The sequence below is a fragment of the Pelmatolapia mariae genome, linkage group LG8, assembly GCF_036321145.2.
Source record: "Pelmatolapia mariae isolate MD_Pm_ZW linkage group LG8, Pm_UMD_F_2, whole genome shotgun sequence".
In the NCBI taxonomy this organism is placed as follows: domain Eukaryota; kingdom Metazoa; phylum Chordata; class Actinopteri; order Cichliformes; family Cichlidae; genus Pelmatolapia; species Pelmatolapia mariae.
This window is the reverse complement of record NC_086234.1, coordinates 2,575,448-2,590,670: the sequence shown is the minus strand read 5'-3', so window position 1 is coordinate 2,590,670 and position 15,223 is coordinate 2,575,448. Positions and strand designations below refer to the sequence as shown.

The 15,223-nt window shown below is 45.7% G+C and overlaps 1 protein-coding gene across 2 annotated transcripts in view; it reads left to right on the top strand.

The window, feature by feature from the left end:
• Positions 1–15,223, top strand: part of LOC134633038 (glutamate receptor ionotropic, delta-1-like) — a 592,754-nt gene that overhangs the window by 412,678 nt on the left and 164,853 nt on the right. The gene's annotated exons all lie outside the window — the stretch shown is intronic.

Sequence of the window (15,223 nt, the reverse complement as noted above, 5' to 3'; positions counted from 1 at the left end):
ACAATCTAAATCCAGGCCTGATATAAATTTGGCTGGTCTCATCTTTGTGTGCACCACTGGAGCCTTTTCACTCTTTTCTGAGCTCCCAGTCAGACACCTCGGGAAGCTACCCCTTTGGCAGTGTGACCCTGAGGGGTGAATTCTGGGAGGAAAGAAAATCTCCAGGTCTTGCTCTTCCCCTGACGTGCAGCAAACTGAAGTATGCTGCACTATGCTGGTTTTAGCCGCTGTCTCAGATTTCATCGTCGATAATGATCCTCAGGATGAATTTCAGGTCAGATTGAAAGAGAAGCTGATGTTTGCCCTCTGCTCAGGTTCATGGTGAAAGTGCTGAGTGCAGAGAATTAGAGAGATTTCAAAGTCTGTCTGGACATCAGGGAAAAACTGACCAGATTTAAATGAAGTCAGGCTTTTGTTCTCTGTGCTTGTAGTTTGGGATTCCACATTGAACTCGTGTGTTGGGGCGTCCAGTTCTCATCCCCGAGGCATCAGTTAGTCCTGTTTGTCAAACCTGCTGGTTTCCTTTGGGTGTCTGTGCCCTGCTGGGTTATAGCCCCAGTGACTGGGATCTTTAACTCATCATTTCATCATTAACCCAGACCCAGAAGCTTTCCTCAACCAACTGAAGTAGTATTTAATGGCTGAATCTAACCAGCAAGTCAAAGCCAAAGTAAAGAAAAAAAACAAGTGCATAAAAAAGTCGGGCAGAGATTTGTGCTTCTGCCGCTGAAACAATTCTGACCACTTATTGCGGATTTTCCAGGTTTCTCAATGTGTTCAACATTGTAGGAAAACACCATGCAGGAGGAATCCTACTAATCTTAAGCCCGGGAGTGAGTGCTTCTGAGTGCATGTGTGCAACAAGTGAGCGAGTGCACAGGGAGCAAAAATATTTGCTGAAGAAAAGAGTGAGTGCATGCAGGAAACAGCTGACCTGGTGAAAAACATGGAGCATGTGTGTAAAGAAAACTCGTCTACGAAGTGGAAAAAACCCAGCGTGCAAAATAACAGAAGAGCAGAGTGTGAAGCAAACACCTGAGCGTACCTGAGCAGCGAGCCGAGTGAGCCTGTGGCGGAAAAATAGAGTCTGCAGATGGATCAAAAAATAATGAGTGGCAGTAACGAACGAGCGCGTGCAGAGGTGGAGCGAGTGGACGTGAAAAATGTGTGTGTGTGTTTTTCTGTTTGTCCAACCTGCCCGTCCACGCTCACCGCCGGGATCACTGATCATTTGTAAGCCTGTGTGTGCCCAGGTGTGAGCGGCCACCTGGAGTGACAGATGGAGGCTTTTGGCACACACACACACACACACACACACACACACACACACACACACACACACACACACACACACACACACACACGAAGCTGACTTCGTATATTTATTTGTGTCCTGTCTCATGTTTCACAGCGACTTTTGTCCGTGGATCAAACAGCCGTATGTATAATTTGAATTATTTACTGAAGCGTGACTCTGTGTGTGTGTGTGTGTGTGTGTGTGTGTGTGTGTGTGTGTGTGTGTGTGTGTGTGTGTGTGTGTGTGTGTGTGTGTGTGTGTGTGTGTGTGTGTGTGAAATGCACACAGGGTGGCACATTAAAAACAGCAGCTCAGGCTCTTTATCAGAAAGTTTGAATTTGTGGAACAACTCGACAATTCAACCTTCTTAACACAAAACATCAACAAAAGACACGCACACACGTCAGCAGGGTTTATAAAGAAGGAAATGAAAATGAGCTACTGTCAGCTGGGTCACCGCAGCAGGAAGCTCCGTCAGATGAACGTCACCCAGCAGATCCGTGTACGCTCCTGGGATCGAACCAGGAATATTGTGCCTGTGAGGTGAATGTGTAAGCCGCTACACTTAAACTATAACAACAATAACTCGGGAGGATGATGAAGCACAGAGCAGTGTAAGTGATGAAAACATCATTAGATGTGCGGCTTAATAAAAGGAAGCATCAGAGCAAAGAGAAGCAAGTGCGAGGAGACGTCGAGTTATCAGCAAATCTCCTCCATAGATGTAAAAAGTGAAAGCTGCTCCAACGTGTTTATTCTGGACCCTGCGGACGGGAAGCAGAGCCGCTTGAAGCATCCCCACCTGCGGAGCAGCGGCTAATGGATTTCTGGAACGTTTGACATGCATTAGCATCATTTTGTGCAGGAAGTCTGCAGATATGAGGCATGATATCTATGTGACATACAGATATGTGTGCTGACTGCAGCTTTAAAGTGTTTCATCTCTGTGTGGAGACAATAAAGCGTGTTAACGTGATCATTTAAAGGAAGAAAAGTATGTAATTTTTGAAACACTTTTCAGTGATCCTCTTTCTAAAAAATCCAACGTTTGTGTGCAGAATAAAGACGAGCGAGAGAAAAGTAAAGATACACAAAGATAAGAAAATGAAAATGAGGGAGCAGGATGCACAGAGGACGAGAGAGAAATGAAGGAGAAGCAATAAAGAAGGTCAAGAATGAAGATACAAGTTAAGGATGAAAAACATGAGGAAAGAAAGACAGAGGAGGAAAAGTGTGAAAAATGAAGAATGAGAGAAAGATGGAAAGGTAAGAAATGGGAAGGAGGAAAAGAATAAAAAACAATAAAGAAGGAAGTCGTGTGTTCAGTTTGTGTTTGTGTGTGTGTGTGTGTGTGTGTGTGTGTGTGTGTGTGTGTGTGTGTGTGTGTGTGTGTGTGAGCACTTTACTGTATGATTTATTCTTCTCTGTGGCAGTGTGTGTGACTCAGTCTTCAGGACCTCTGACCTCATAGATGTGAGCATCTCACACAGCTCTGCCTCCCAGGAGTGTGTGTGTGTGTGTGTGTGTGTGTGTGTGTGTGTGTGTGTGTGTGTGTGTGTGTGTGTGTGTGTGTGTGTGTGTGTCTGAGCACATGACACAGCACCAAAAACCTGCAGCTGATCAAACAACAAAAGCTCTGATTACAGACACAGAGTTTGATCTTAAGGCTTGTTTCTGATCAGGAATGAAACTGTATTTTTGTGATGTTCTGCCTTTGATCCGGTCAATATTTATCCGGGGTGAGTGATCATAATTCATGTGTGATTGTTGGCCACACGCACAAAGAAAACCACTCTGGTGAGAGCTGTTACTTGGCAGTGAGAGATGCACCGTGCAGAGCGGGGACGGGGAACCAGCACGCGGTGCAGCATGAAGGCTCCTCCGTGATGCGTGTGCTTGGAGCACCGGCTCTAATCTTTGGTGTTTAACATCTGAGCTTCATAATCAAGCTTACTGTAAGTGTCAGTCATTACAGTGATCACAGGGTGATATAAGGCTATGTCGTAAAACCCCCTGTTTGCCTCCGTGGTCAGGTGCTCCTCTGGGTCATACTGTACACACTGACCTGTGAGTGTGAAGACAGACGGACAGACAGAGAGGGAGGACGGCCACAGCTGGAAGCTTCTTATCTGAGAGCTAACAATGAGTAGGTGTGTTATAAATGTCCCGAGCTGTCAGTCAGCGGCTCGGCCCTCTTTATCTGCACAGATGAAACAGTCAGACTTTCCTCTGCCCGCTCGCAGGACGCTGATAACAAAGCTAAGAATGTGCAGCCGTGTCGGCACTCTGAGGCCGAGGCTTTGTCACGGAGAAACACGGCACTCTGGGAATTCAGAGAGCGCAAAGATGGAGGGAGAAGAAGCTGCTCCTTTTTAAAAATATTTCGCCTGCACAGTGTGTGTTTGTGCTTCTTTTTACCTTTATGCTGCAAATAGTTCAAAGAGACTCGTTTCACCTCTACGTGCTTCAGCTTCATCAAACCCTCGAACGTGCACAAACACGAGTCGGGAGAGGTGGAGGTGTGATAGGAAAAAACCTAGTTACTATTCAAAACAGAGCGATTTGTTGCTTCAACTCAGAAAAATATCATTTAAAGATAAACTGAGATCATTATTATTATAGCAGCAAAGTGAAAAAAGAAGAAAATAAATAGAATAAAATGTAACCTAAAACAAAAACACTGAACAACTACAGAGAAACACTACACTGTAAATACACACACTAAACATACACACATACTGCTGCTGTGTGTGTGTGTGTGTGTGTGTGTGTGTGTGTGTGTGTGTGTGTGTGTGTGTGTGTGTGTGTGTGTGTGTGTGTGTGTGCGCGCTTAGACACTTCTCTCAGGTGTGTTTATCTAATAGAGTTAATGTCCATGGTTGACAGCATGTGTCTGTAAAAGAGTGGGAGGCTTGGGCTCAGAAACACAAATGGCTTCTGTGTGTGTGTGTGTGTGTGTGTGTGTGTGTGTGTGTGTGTGTGTGTGTTTTGATGCTGAGACATTCATTAGCACCGCGACATGACGGCGTAGGAGGGTGAGACAGAGCTGAATGAAAGTTGCACTCTTCAGTAATGTCATGGAAACCTGTTAAAAGCTTTGCCAAGTTTTCACACTGCCAAACACACACACACACACACACACACACACACACACACACACACACACAATTAAAAAAACTGTATCCATGAATCTTGCAGCCAGAGCTTGTTCCTTTCAGTTGCGTTTTTCCTGCCTGTTTACAGTCGGCTTGGGATAAACTCGGTTTCCTCTCAGCATCTTCTTGTGAATTTTGCTCTGAGCTCAGAGACCTGAGAGCTGCAGAGCACACAAGTGAAAGAAGTGGGCTAGTGTCTGGTAAATGTGACTGGTGATCACATTATGAGTAAACCTCTGGATGTGCCCGGGAGGGCGGAGGATTCCAGTTTGGTGTGCTTTGCTTTTCGTGTTCGCCTCATGAAACGCTGACCTCCAGCACGCTGTGAGGCTGTTTGCAGCCACGTGTGAAGTGGCGTAGATGAAGATTAGCACCTCCGAGTCTGAGGCTGAGAAGGGTTTTAGTACCCACTCCAGGTTGGGCCTGAGTTGCTCCTCTGATTGGAGGAGTTAAAGTATGGTGTGACGGAGCGATCGGTGCAGCATCAGCAGTGCTGTGGATGCTGGTGAAGAGAGAGCCGAGTGTGAAACGGCCTGTTTACATCTCTGCCTTCACCTGTGGTGATGATACTGGGAGAGTATGATGGCACGTCCTCCAGAGGGTGCCCCCGCTCTGCTGTAAAGAGGGTGGAGGCTTTGGGAAAATCTGGGAAAGTGAACGGAGCAAGTTTAAGGTCATTTTCAGGATTTCCACCAGGTCTGCATACCCTAATCTAAATCCACCAGCAGGACACTTATGAGGCATGTGAATGCATGTAAGAGACTTCATTTCAAAGGTACCATCACCTGATTTTTTTATCATGTGGCCCAGACCCTCACCCCACCCTGGAGCTCAGGGTTTGGTCACCTTGTAGATGTTAAGAGGTAAAAGTCGGCATTATAACACCATGTTTGTACCTAATGAGACCGTGGCGCGCTTTAATGACAGTGAGTCCCTCTCTCTGTGATTGTGGTTCATTTGCTTATAGAACAGTTAACATGACCTTGTGTCATTATCGAATACAGGTGTGTAATCATGGCTGATTCAAAGGTTCGCCTCTCCTTTGAACAAACACTGTTAATTATCTGCACATTAGATTAGGATGTGATTCACTGCTGAGGGTCACCTGTGGATTCGTCCTCCGCTACACTGAACATGGAGTTTCGTTCCAGCCTGTGCTGTTTGATTTTACCTGCAGCTTCGTGCACAGGTTTGTGGGTGCAGCGTGGTGAGTAGGGAATTGCTTTGTTAGATGTTTGGGGGTGGGGGGAAAAAAGAGAAAAGAGAGTTTTTCCCTTAAGGTGGAAGTTCTGCTTTTTTCCTATTTTAATTCAAAGACTCGGTGTTAAAAAGTTGGTGTAGCTGCTCAGTTCATCGTCTGTAGGAAAAAGCTCTGAGCTCCTGCTTCTTCTGATTTGTGGCTTCTTACAAACACAAGGTGTGATCAAGAGGTGGGCGGAGCTTCTCCACCGTCTGTGTTACTCAGAAAGTAAACATTTAGAGATGTACCTGTGAGCGATTGGCTAAAATTTTAAGCTTTGGTAATATTTAACATGAAAGCTTATTTTCATAATGCAGCACAAACATAAAGAAAAAACAAACAGACCACATTTTTTACCCCAACGTGATCTTCCATTTTCAAGATGTTTTATGCACTGTTAGGTGCATGTAGACTGTGAGGCTATGCCATAGTTAAAGGTTTGGGGCTAAAATGTAATAAAAACTGCATGAAATCATTTCATAAACTCTGATTTATTGACACTGAAACACTGAAAACATGTCCCTGCACATTCTTCTCCTCTACCAGCAAACACAAGTCAGCAGGAGAGTCGCTTTTAGTCAGTAGGTGCTCAACAGCCTGATTCCCAAACCTGAGCCTGTCGCTTTCACTCCTCCTTCATTGAGTTTGACTGCCTTCATCGCCAATGTTCGAAAATTATGCAAATGTGTACCACAGATCTGCTGCACATGCTGCAAATCCAGTTTACGGGAACGCACTTCAGTCGGGATCGCGCTGATCAAACAAAACGTTGTTATTCCCGTCATCACATGATTCTCTGCGTACACCTCTGACATCACAGGGACGTCTATACCTCTTTTCCCAGCTCGGCTCGACTCGAGCTGACTGGAAATCTAGAAGGTTTTTAATACCTGCTTGGCCAGGGTTGGATCTAGGACGAGTCAGTTGATCTGTAAGGTCAACAGACCGCATGCCACCGATTGGCCAGTCAGTAGCATCACGCGATGAGTCATGAGAGCGTTCACAAAAACTAAAACCGCCATTGTTTGAAACCTGCAAACGGGGGAAACACAAACCAAAACAGCGGCTCAGCTGTAGCCGTAGCTCGAGCAGCCTCAACATCATCATCCAGATCATGTCACGTTGCTATAGCAACCCCATGCACACTGGGATGTTACTCAGTTGCAATGGAAAACAATAAAAACCGAGTTGAGTCGAGTCAAGCCAAGCAGGTACCATTGGGGAAAAGATGGAACCATCAGTGACGTCACACAGACAATAATTCAGCATGAGGAGGAAGCAGGATGGTGGTGGGTTGCCAAGCGGCTTGCAGAAGGCACCGTGCACGACTCCTGACTTCACTCTCAGCGGAACGGTGTTGATGAAAACACCGGCAGCCTCAGCTGACGCCTCCGTCCTCCGTTGCTGCTTTGGCGGAGCAGAAACATTTTGAGGCACGTGTCAGGTGGCGCCGGCGCTGCTCATAAATCCTAATATGTGTCATTTCTTTTTGTTATAACAATGATGGCGGCATCACGAGGACGCTGCGCTGGCTTTTGTTAGCGCCTCCATAATTCTCAGTCAGCTGTGAGTAGACTGTGTGAATCATTACAGAGTGTGTGTGAATCCACACAGACACACACACAGACACATGCAGAGGTGCGCACACTGCGAGCTGCCATGTGTGCCAGCGTTTTGCTGTGGCATCAGTCCCTGCTCTGTCTGCCTCCTCTCTTCCTGTTATTTACCTCCAGGCCTTTCTGACCTTTCCTTTAGCTTTTCCTTCCTTCCTTCCTTTCTTCCTCTCGTTCCTGTTTCAGTTATTTTCCTTCCTCTCCAACATTTCGGCTTCCTGTTTATTCTTTGCACTCTTGCTTCGCGTCTCTTTGTCCTGTTGTGTCCTTTCTCCCTTCTTTCTTCCTTGTTCCTCTTGTTTTCATGTCCATCTTCTCTCATCTTCTTTTTATCCATTTTTCATTTATTTTTTCTTCCTCATCCCTCACTTCCTTCCTTTCTCATGCCCTTGTTTACATCCTTCTTCCATTGCATCCTCCTCGCCCTCTTGCCTTCCTCCCTGTTCCTTTGAATTCACCTTGTTTCTCACTATGTTATTTTATTTTTCCTTCTCCTCTTCTCTCTGACTTTTATCTGATGGTGAAGAGTATGAGACAGAGACAGAGAGGATAAATCACCAGAGGAGTGAAGTTTAGATTGGGAGGTGGGACGAAGCTCTCGGTCGCCAGAGGAGACACATTGACTGACGGGATCCTATCACGCTGCTGAGCAATGATGGGTGACGACAACTACTCCGTGTGTGTGTGTGTGTGTGTGTGTGTGTGTGTGTGTGTCCTCGGGGCAATAAACCCTCCTACAGCAAATAGAAAATGACCTCAGTAAACACAAACAGCCATTTTCTCCTCACAGACTCGCACACTGTTGTTTGTTCTCCTCGTTAAAGGGACGCTGTGAGGTTTTTTTTTCTCATGGTGGAGAAAGAAATCTGTGCAAAGGTTTATATTAAACACTAAAAGTAAAGAAAGGATCCTTTACTATTAATTCCATTAGTAGATTTTTAAGCTTTTCATCTTTGCACAAACTATTCATCTTTCAGGCAGCCTGACAGATGGTTTCTTCTATGATTTCTCAGACCTCAATGCTCTCCTCACGTCTGAGGAGTCTGAGCTCTGTCCATGAATGATAAATTATGGAGATGTGATTTAGTTTGACCGCATGTACTCACCTGTGTAGATTCAGGTTGTTTGCAGGGTCACTCAGACTTTAAACTCTGATCATCACACAAAGAGTCATGGTTTTGAGGTCTGTAATGCCGTTACGGGTTTTTGGATTTCAAGTGAAGTGGCTTTATTGTCATTTTAACCATATACAGTGGTACAGCACACAGTGAAGTGCGACCAGGTTCATCCAAGACCATGGTGCTACTTATGACATGTAACAGGCAATCGACACAGTACTGCATAAAGTGCAAGTGTGCAAAATTTGTCAAAGAAACAGTGCAACACTAAACAGAACAGAATGATACAGCACAGTGCAGATACAACAGTGCAATAGAAAAGTGCAACAATGACAGTGGGTTGTGCAAAAAGTAGCTTGATGTATGAAAGTGCGCGTAAGATTGAGCAGATTTCTGATCCGTCCTCTTCTCATATTTGTCTCTGTAGTTTAGTTGGATTATTAGTTCGCTTAGTCTCTTCTCTGTGTTTTGATGAAGTCAGCCTCTGTCTCCATGTTTGTCTGCATGTCAATTCTGTGTCTCAGTATTAGTTATTTCCTGTTTTATTTTGGTGGGCTCTTGCTCTCATGTTGCATCCCAGTTTATTCATTTTTGTTGTTTTTGAGTTCCTTGGCGATGGAGTCTGTGAGGCAGTCATGTTGTCTTTGTTGGTGTTTGGACCTCCTCTGTGGTGATGACGGCGTGTCGCTGAACCACGCTGCTGTTGCTCAGCGTTGATGCTCAGTGTACTACACAGCCCCGCCCTTTTGTTGCAAAGTTTGAAGTCAAACTTTTCCAGCTGAGGAGCATTTCTAACCTTTTATTGTGATGATTAGAAGCTTGGCCGTCTCCTCCTCTCCTGCCGAGACATTTTGCTTTGCCTCGTGAACAACAGGTCGGTCTTAATTGACTTGCCTCCTGAAACAAAAGTTAAAAGGTTGAACACAAAGAAACCTTTGCACAGTCAATGAGGCTCTTTCAGCGTTACTTTGACCTTTTGAGTTTCAGAGTTTGGTGTCTGAGGAGAGTCGGTACAGTTCGTGTGTTTCTGAGAGGCAAGTCTGTCCTCAGCACGACTCGGATGCAAAGAGCAGCCCAGCTGTTAGGCGTGTAAATTCTTGGATTAGAGAGCTTTCAAAGACAAGGTTGCTAGTTCCACTTTTCGAGCGTGTTTCTTAATCATCGTTAATCGCCCTCAGATTTGTTTCCCCGTCAAGATAGTCCTCGTGGGACACGCGAGAAGGACGGCATCGCTAATGAAGTGCAGAAAAGGAGGAGAGAGGAGAATTCAAGAAAAGGCGAAACCCTCTCAGCATCCATAGGAAGCAGGAAACAAGGAGAAAAACCTCTCTCTCACACACACACACACACACACACACACACACACACACCACTGTGTGTAACTTCAATAGAACAAGAAGAGAGAAAACGAGACAAAGGAAAAAATCCGAGTTTGATCTGAATCTCAGCGAGGAGGAAACTTCAGGAATAATCAGGAGTGACGTCTGCCTCAGCACGGGACTAAAGAAGAGTCCTGTTAAAGCTTTGCTTCATGTTTAGAATGATTCAAACATCCATCATGGATATGAAATCAAACTTTGTCCCCATAATGAATTCCCACTGAGTGATGGATGAGTGTCAGCGTTGAACCTGTCTCAGGTTTCGGTCACGTTCACTCCTTGAATCTGCCGATAAGGCTTCACGCGTCCGTGCTCGTCTCCTGTTTGTCGTTTTTAATCCATCTTACAAAGCTGTAAAGCCGACACTGGAAACACATCAGCTGAATCAGCAATGAAATCTGTGACTCGGTCATCTGGAACCAGGCTAGGTCTTCTCCGTCCATGTGGGCTGGGGGTGAAAGTTCACCCTCTAATCATGAAAACAGCAGCGCCACACAAATATTCTGTAATAACGGGCAGTCATCACAACTCGAAGACGTGCTCGCCAAGAACAAATGAGTCAGTATAATAACGGTCTTTACAGCAGTATTTGTGTTCAGGCTCGTGTTCTCCGAGGTTGGACTTTCCCCCTCGAGCCTCAGTTATTATTCTGTAACTGTTGTTTGGCCCCATCATCTCGTGTTCCTGGCAGCTGTTACTTCCCCGATAACAAGAAGTGCTTCTTTGCTGCGAACCTGACACGCTGCCGTTGTGACGTCACTTTACTGTGACTTACTCGTCCTTCTGTGCATGTTGTAGCGGTGCAGGTGATGCGGCGGTGCCTCGGGTAGGTCCCTGGAGGCCGTCGACACAGAGCCGGCTCGGCAGGCTCGCACACTACAGACGTGACCTGTGCTCCAACCATGGAGCTGAGCACATTAAAGCTTAAAGTGAATAAAACAGATCTGTGTGACGTGATTTTCGTCCCCGATGGGAGGATCAGACTGAAGGCCGATGTTCTTCCAGTCCTGCTTCTCTTCATCGATCTGCCTGTTTTTGCTGCTGCTGCTGGTGATGAGGAGAAACTCAAGTTACCTGTAGCATCAGCTCCTCTACTGTTTCCCCCCACTGTGGTTTCAGTCGTTGCCATGGCTTCGTGGCCAGCTGCGGCAGCGAGTTAAAGTAGTTGAACCAGGGGGGAAAAACAGTGGAGGTAACCTGTGGCTGTCTACGCCCCTCGGTGTCCGGCCTACACCGACCCTGTCAGCAGCGGTCTGCGGACGCCGTCACAGCTTTTACCGTCGTTGACATAACCGCAGGACATCACGTGCAGTGCAAAGAGTGCCTGCATGGGTGCGTAGGGAACTTTTAAAAAGGTTAAACGTGAAAGTATTTGGTGCCTAAAGGATGCAAAATAAGATCAATAAAATCGTGTGAAGAACACTTTCTTTATAATAGTTGATTTCTCCAGCTGTTGGGATGCACAGAGATCATCTGGTGTCTACAGTAAAGGAATTCTTTCAAGGCCTCCGACACGGATAACCAGCAGGAAGTGGACTGACGTTTGGACACACAGTGGATAAATTTAACACATGCACGCTCGTGTTAATGGGGTGTGATGGCACAACTGGTTACTGGCTTCGTGTTGTGTTGTGGTTTTTTATATGTGTTTTATTTAGAGAGGTGGCTTTCGTTGACACGCGTGACACCAGTGATCTTTATAACAGAAGCGATGGAGTTCCTATGCAAGACCGACACCATCCATTGGTTAGTGAAGTCCTGTTGTAAAGCCTGTTGGTGATGTAGGTGGCTGGATGTGGAGAGAGCTATGGGGCTGCCAGATGGACCGATTACTCTGATTACAAAACAAATTTCCCACGTGTGGGACTAATAAAGGTTATCTTATCTTATCTTATCTTATCTTACTCATTGCATAACTACTTATGACTGACAGCTCGTTAGCCAATCAGATTACCCGGTCTAATCGAGCTTTCTGATTGTAATAAAAAACATAATTGATGAAATTAGCATCACGTTGTATTTGTGTTGTAAATAAGTTAGCAACAGATGCCACAGACCCAGCTTATTGTTGAGTGAGGACAGCAGATGGGATGACTGCCCCTGCTGGCCGAGAGAAAGAATGCAGGCTGAAGGCTCTTCAGCACTGGCATAGCAGTGCTTCCTTTTTATCATCCTATCTTATGACACAAACTGTGGATAAATAAAATAGTGTTGTCTGAGTTCAGGGAGAACATCAAATATTTCTTTGGGTTACTCCTCTCCTGCAGAACCTCACGCTCGCAGATTAAAAACATAAAACATAATCTGGGCTGGGTATGTGCAGAAAAGGTCACTTTGACCCTCTGGTACTTCTTATCATTCCTGTCACTCGTGTTGTTTTCTCGTTTTTGTCATTTTTTTTAAACACACCTTCCAGTTTTTTGTCTTTTTTTAACAGTTTTTTGTTTATTCTGCTGCTGACAAACCAATTAAAGCTTCATCAGGCGAGGAGAGAGGGCAGAGAGTGACGTGCAGCAAAAGAAAAGCGAGTAGTCATCCTGCGTGCGGCACGATAATTGATCTCACCCACATCACCTCTCTGCTATAATTGGAGCACTCACTGTAAATGCCCCGGCCTCTGTCTAATTGCCTGGAAGGAGGCGGAGGTGGAGAATACTTGACAAGCATTACCGCTGATTGGAGATCAGCGCAGCAGACGTCAACTTTGGCTGGTTGGGTCACAGCCTTCATGCAAACTGAGATTATAGAGCGAAAGGTGACCTGCATGCGTAATTTTGAATGCTTCAGGCAGGTCATTGCTAAAGGACACGCGTTAAAGAGCGAGGAAAAGATGCCAGTTTTGTCTGAGGACTTGTTGGACGGGCTGACGTTGTTCTGTGCAGACGCTGAGAAAGAATCAAGCATAAAAACGAGGAAGGCAGAAACATCCTGATAACTCAGTGCACTGTGAGACTTCAAACGCTGAGCCAAGGCTGTCTTTGGCAGCTACAGCTGAAGGTCATGCTAGGGGGCGCCTGACTTGGTACATGGGCAGAGGACTAGAGAATCTCCCACACCAAAGCTAGCAGTTCCACTTGGAACATCTTCACTTAATGACCATGATTGTCGGAAGGAGCTGAGGTGAATATGATCAGGATGGGTTGGACCCACTGCAGAGATGATGTATTTTGTCTGTCCTGGTAAAACCTCCAGAAGTAAGACACGATGATACTACACTGATGCACTGATAATAGAGCAACATGGTCCCAGTGTGGCTCCTTGACTGGTGAACATAAAGTAAAAAGTGGAAGAAAGTAGCATGCTTAACTAATGGACACAGTTTTACTTAATGAAGTCAAAATATCGAGTGAGGAAAAGTGAAAATCATTCCTCTGGGATAATAACTGACTGCTTTTTAATTTTATTTTGTAGGAACCTGACTTCCTTATTTTAGTACAGCGGTCCCCAACCTTTTTTAAGCACGGTTTAATGTCAGACAATATTTTCACAGACCGGCCTTTAAGGTGTTGCAGATAAATACAGCAAAATAAAATGATACGACTGAGACAAAAACTGTGGTATTTTGTAAATATAATGATAAACACAAATTCACTATATAATTGTGTAACTTTATTAGCAGCGTCCTCCTGAAATGTGCCAACAACATTGAGAGTAACATCCCCTGAAAACCATAAATTTCACACCCGAGCCTCAACTCTCGCGGCCCGGTACCGGTCCGAGGGCCGGGGGTTGGGCACCTCTGAATTAGGCCATTATTTTTGTTCAATTAAAAAAATACAATGAAGTAAGATGAGAGGGCTTCACTGTCTGCTGTCAGTGGTAGGACACGGGAATATCACCGTAATGCAAAAATACATAAGTAATGACTGTAGAAAATTAGTCTCCCACTTGTAAAGTAAATAAATGCATAAGGCTGCATGCTCTGTGCTGAACACCATCCAGGACCTCTACTGTGTGTAGCCACACTCAGCCTGCTTAGATCAAATATAGCATGTGAAACTGAGCTGATGCATTTGCATCTAATCTATATTCCCGTAATATTCCGCTCCATCCCGTCGACTCGTCGCTGTGAAAGTAGCAGCACGTCGCTGCCAAAAAGCTGCAGAGACGACCCGCTCGCCCGTGTTCACGGCCGGCAGCTGATGTAAGGGCATTCGCGTGACAACCTCTCCCTTGGCAGCGATAGGAGATGGATGAGAGATGGATAGGAGATGGGCTGACGTGTCGTTTGTCACTGAGGGAGTGGTGGCGGCGGGTGCTGTCATTTGTTTGGCTGGCGGACAGCGCGGCTGATAAAGCAGCGGTCTGACAGGGCTAATCTGATATCGGCCCAGAGAGCCGAGGAAACACAAGGCGGCGCCCGGGGCAGTGACGTGCGGGGAACGTATCGAATCATCTCTCGGAGCACGAACTGTAGACACGCACCTGTGCGCCGACGAGGGCCGAGTCCTAAAAGCGGACACCAGAGGAGCCCTGGGGCGCGTACCATGAAAGAGCGAACGATGTCCGGCTTCAAGTTTCTATCATTTTTTTTAATGTAGGAATAAAGTTGCAACTTTCAGCATTTCGTTCATTTACCCTGAAATAACGGCTGTTACCACGGCAGCTGATGAGTGCTGACACCTCCCTATGAGAACTTGGTTCGCATTCAGAAACCTTACTTATTATTATTAGGCACCGACATCTTTAACTGTAGGTCTCATGTCTGCTTCAGGGACTGTTTCCTTTATGCACATGGACTTTCTGTGTACAGTACTCACACCTGCACCGCAACACGCAGAAAACATGTGAAGGTTTCTGCTGCCAGGGGAATGATTTGGAATTTCATGCCATATGCTGCGTGTTGGTGTAAGGGTCAGGCCTTTACACTGGGACCACCAGAATTCCTGATGTTCCTCCTCAAAACACTAGAAGCAGTTCAGAAATGCAATAGAAGGCACGCACTTGGTATACATTAATGAGACACTTTATTAGGCACACCTGTAAAATCTCCATGTTCAGCTTGTGTGATATTAAACTGTTATTTGGGGTAACAGTGGGCGGTGTACGGGGCACCACCTGATCTATATTCACAGACAAAGCATTGACTGACATAACTCAGGTCTGTCAGTCGTGCTGAGTCTCCTCTGGACCCTCAGGCACAGCGTCCGCTGTGAGGGGCGTTAAGGATTGGATGAAGAGCAAACGAGACGTGGGCCTTCATGTCTCTGTTTTCACTCTTCATGTGATTGGATGGCCAAATGATGAAAAATGAATGAGACAGATTTCTTTAATGTTTCATCATATTTTCACTCCAGCACCCGCCCCCTACTGTTACCCCCAACCCCACCGCGCACACACTTCCTCAAAGAAAACTTCAAAATAAATAAATATTCATCTGACGTGTGGAGAGACACGTTCCCAAAAATAATCCGTCCTCAT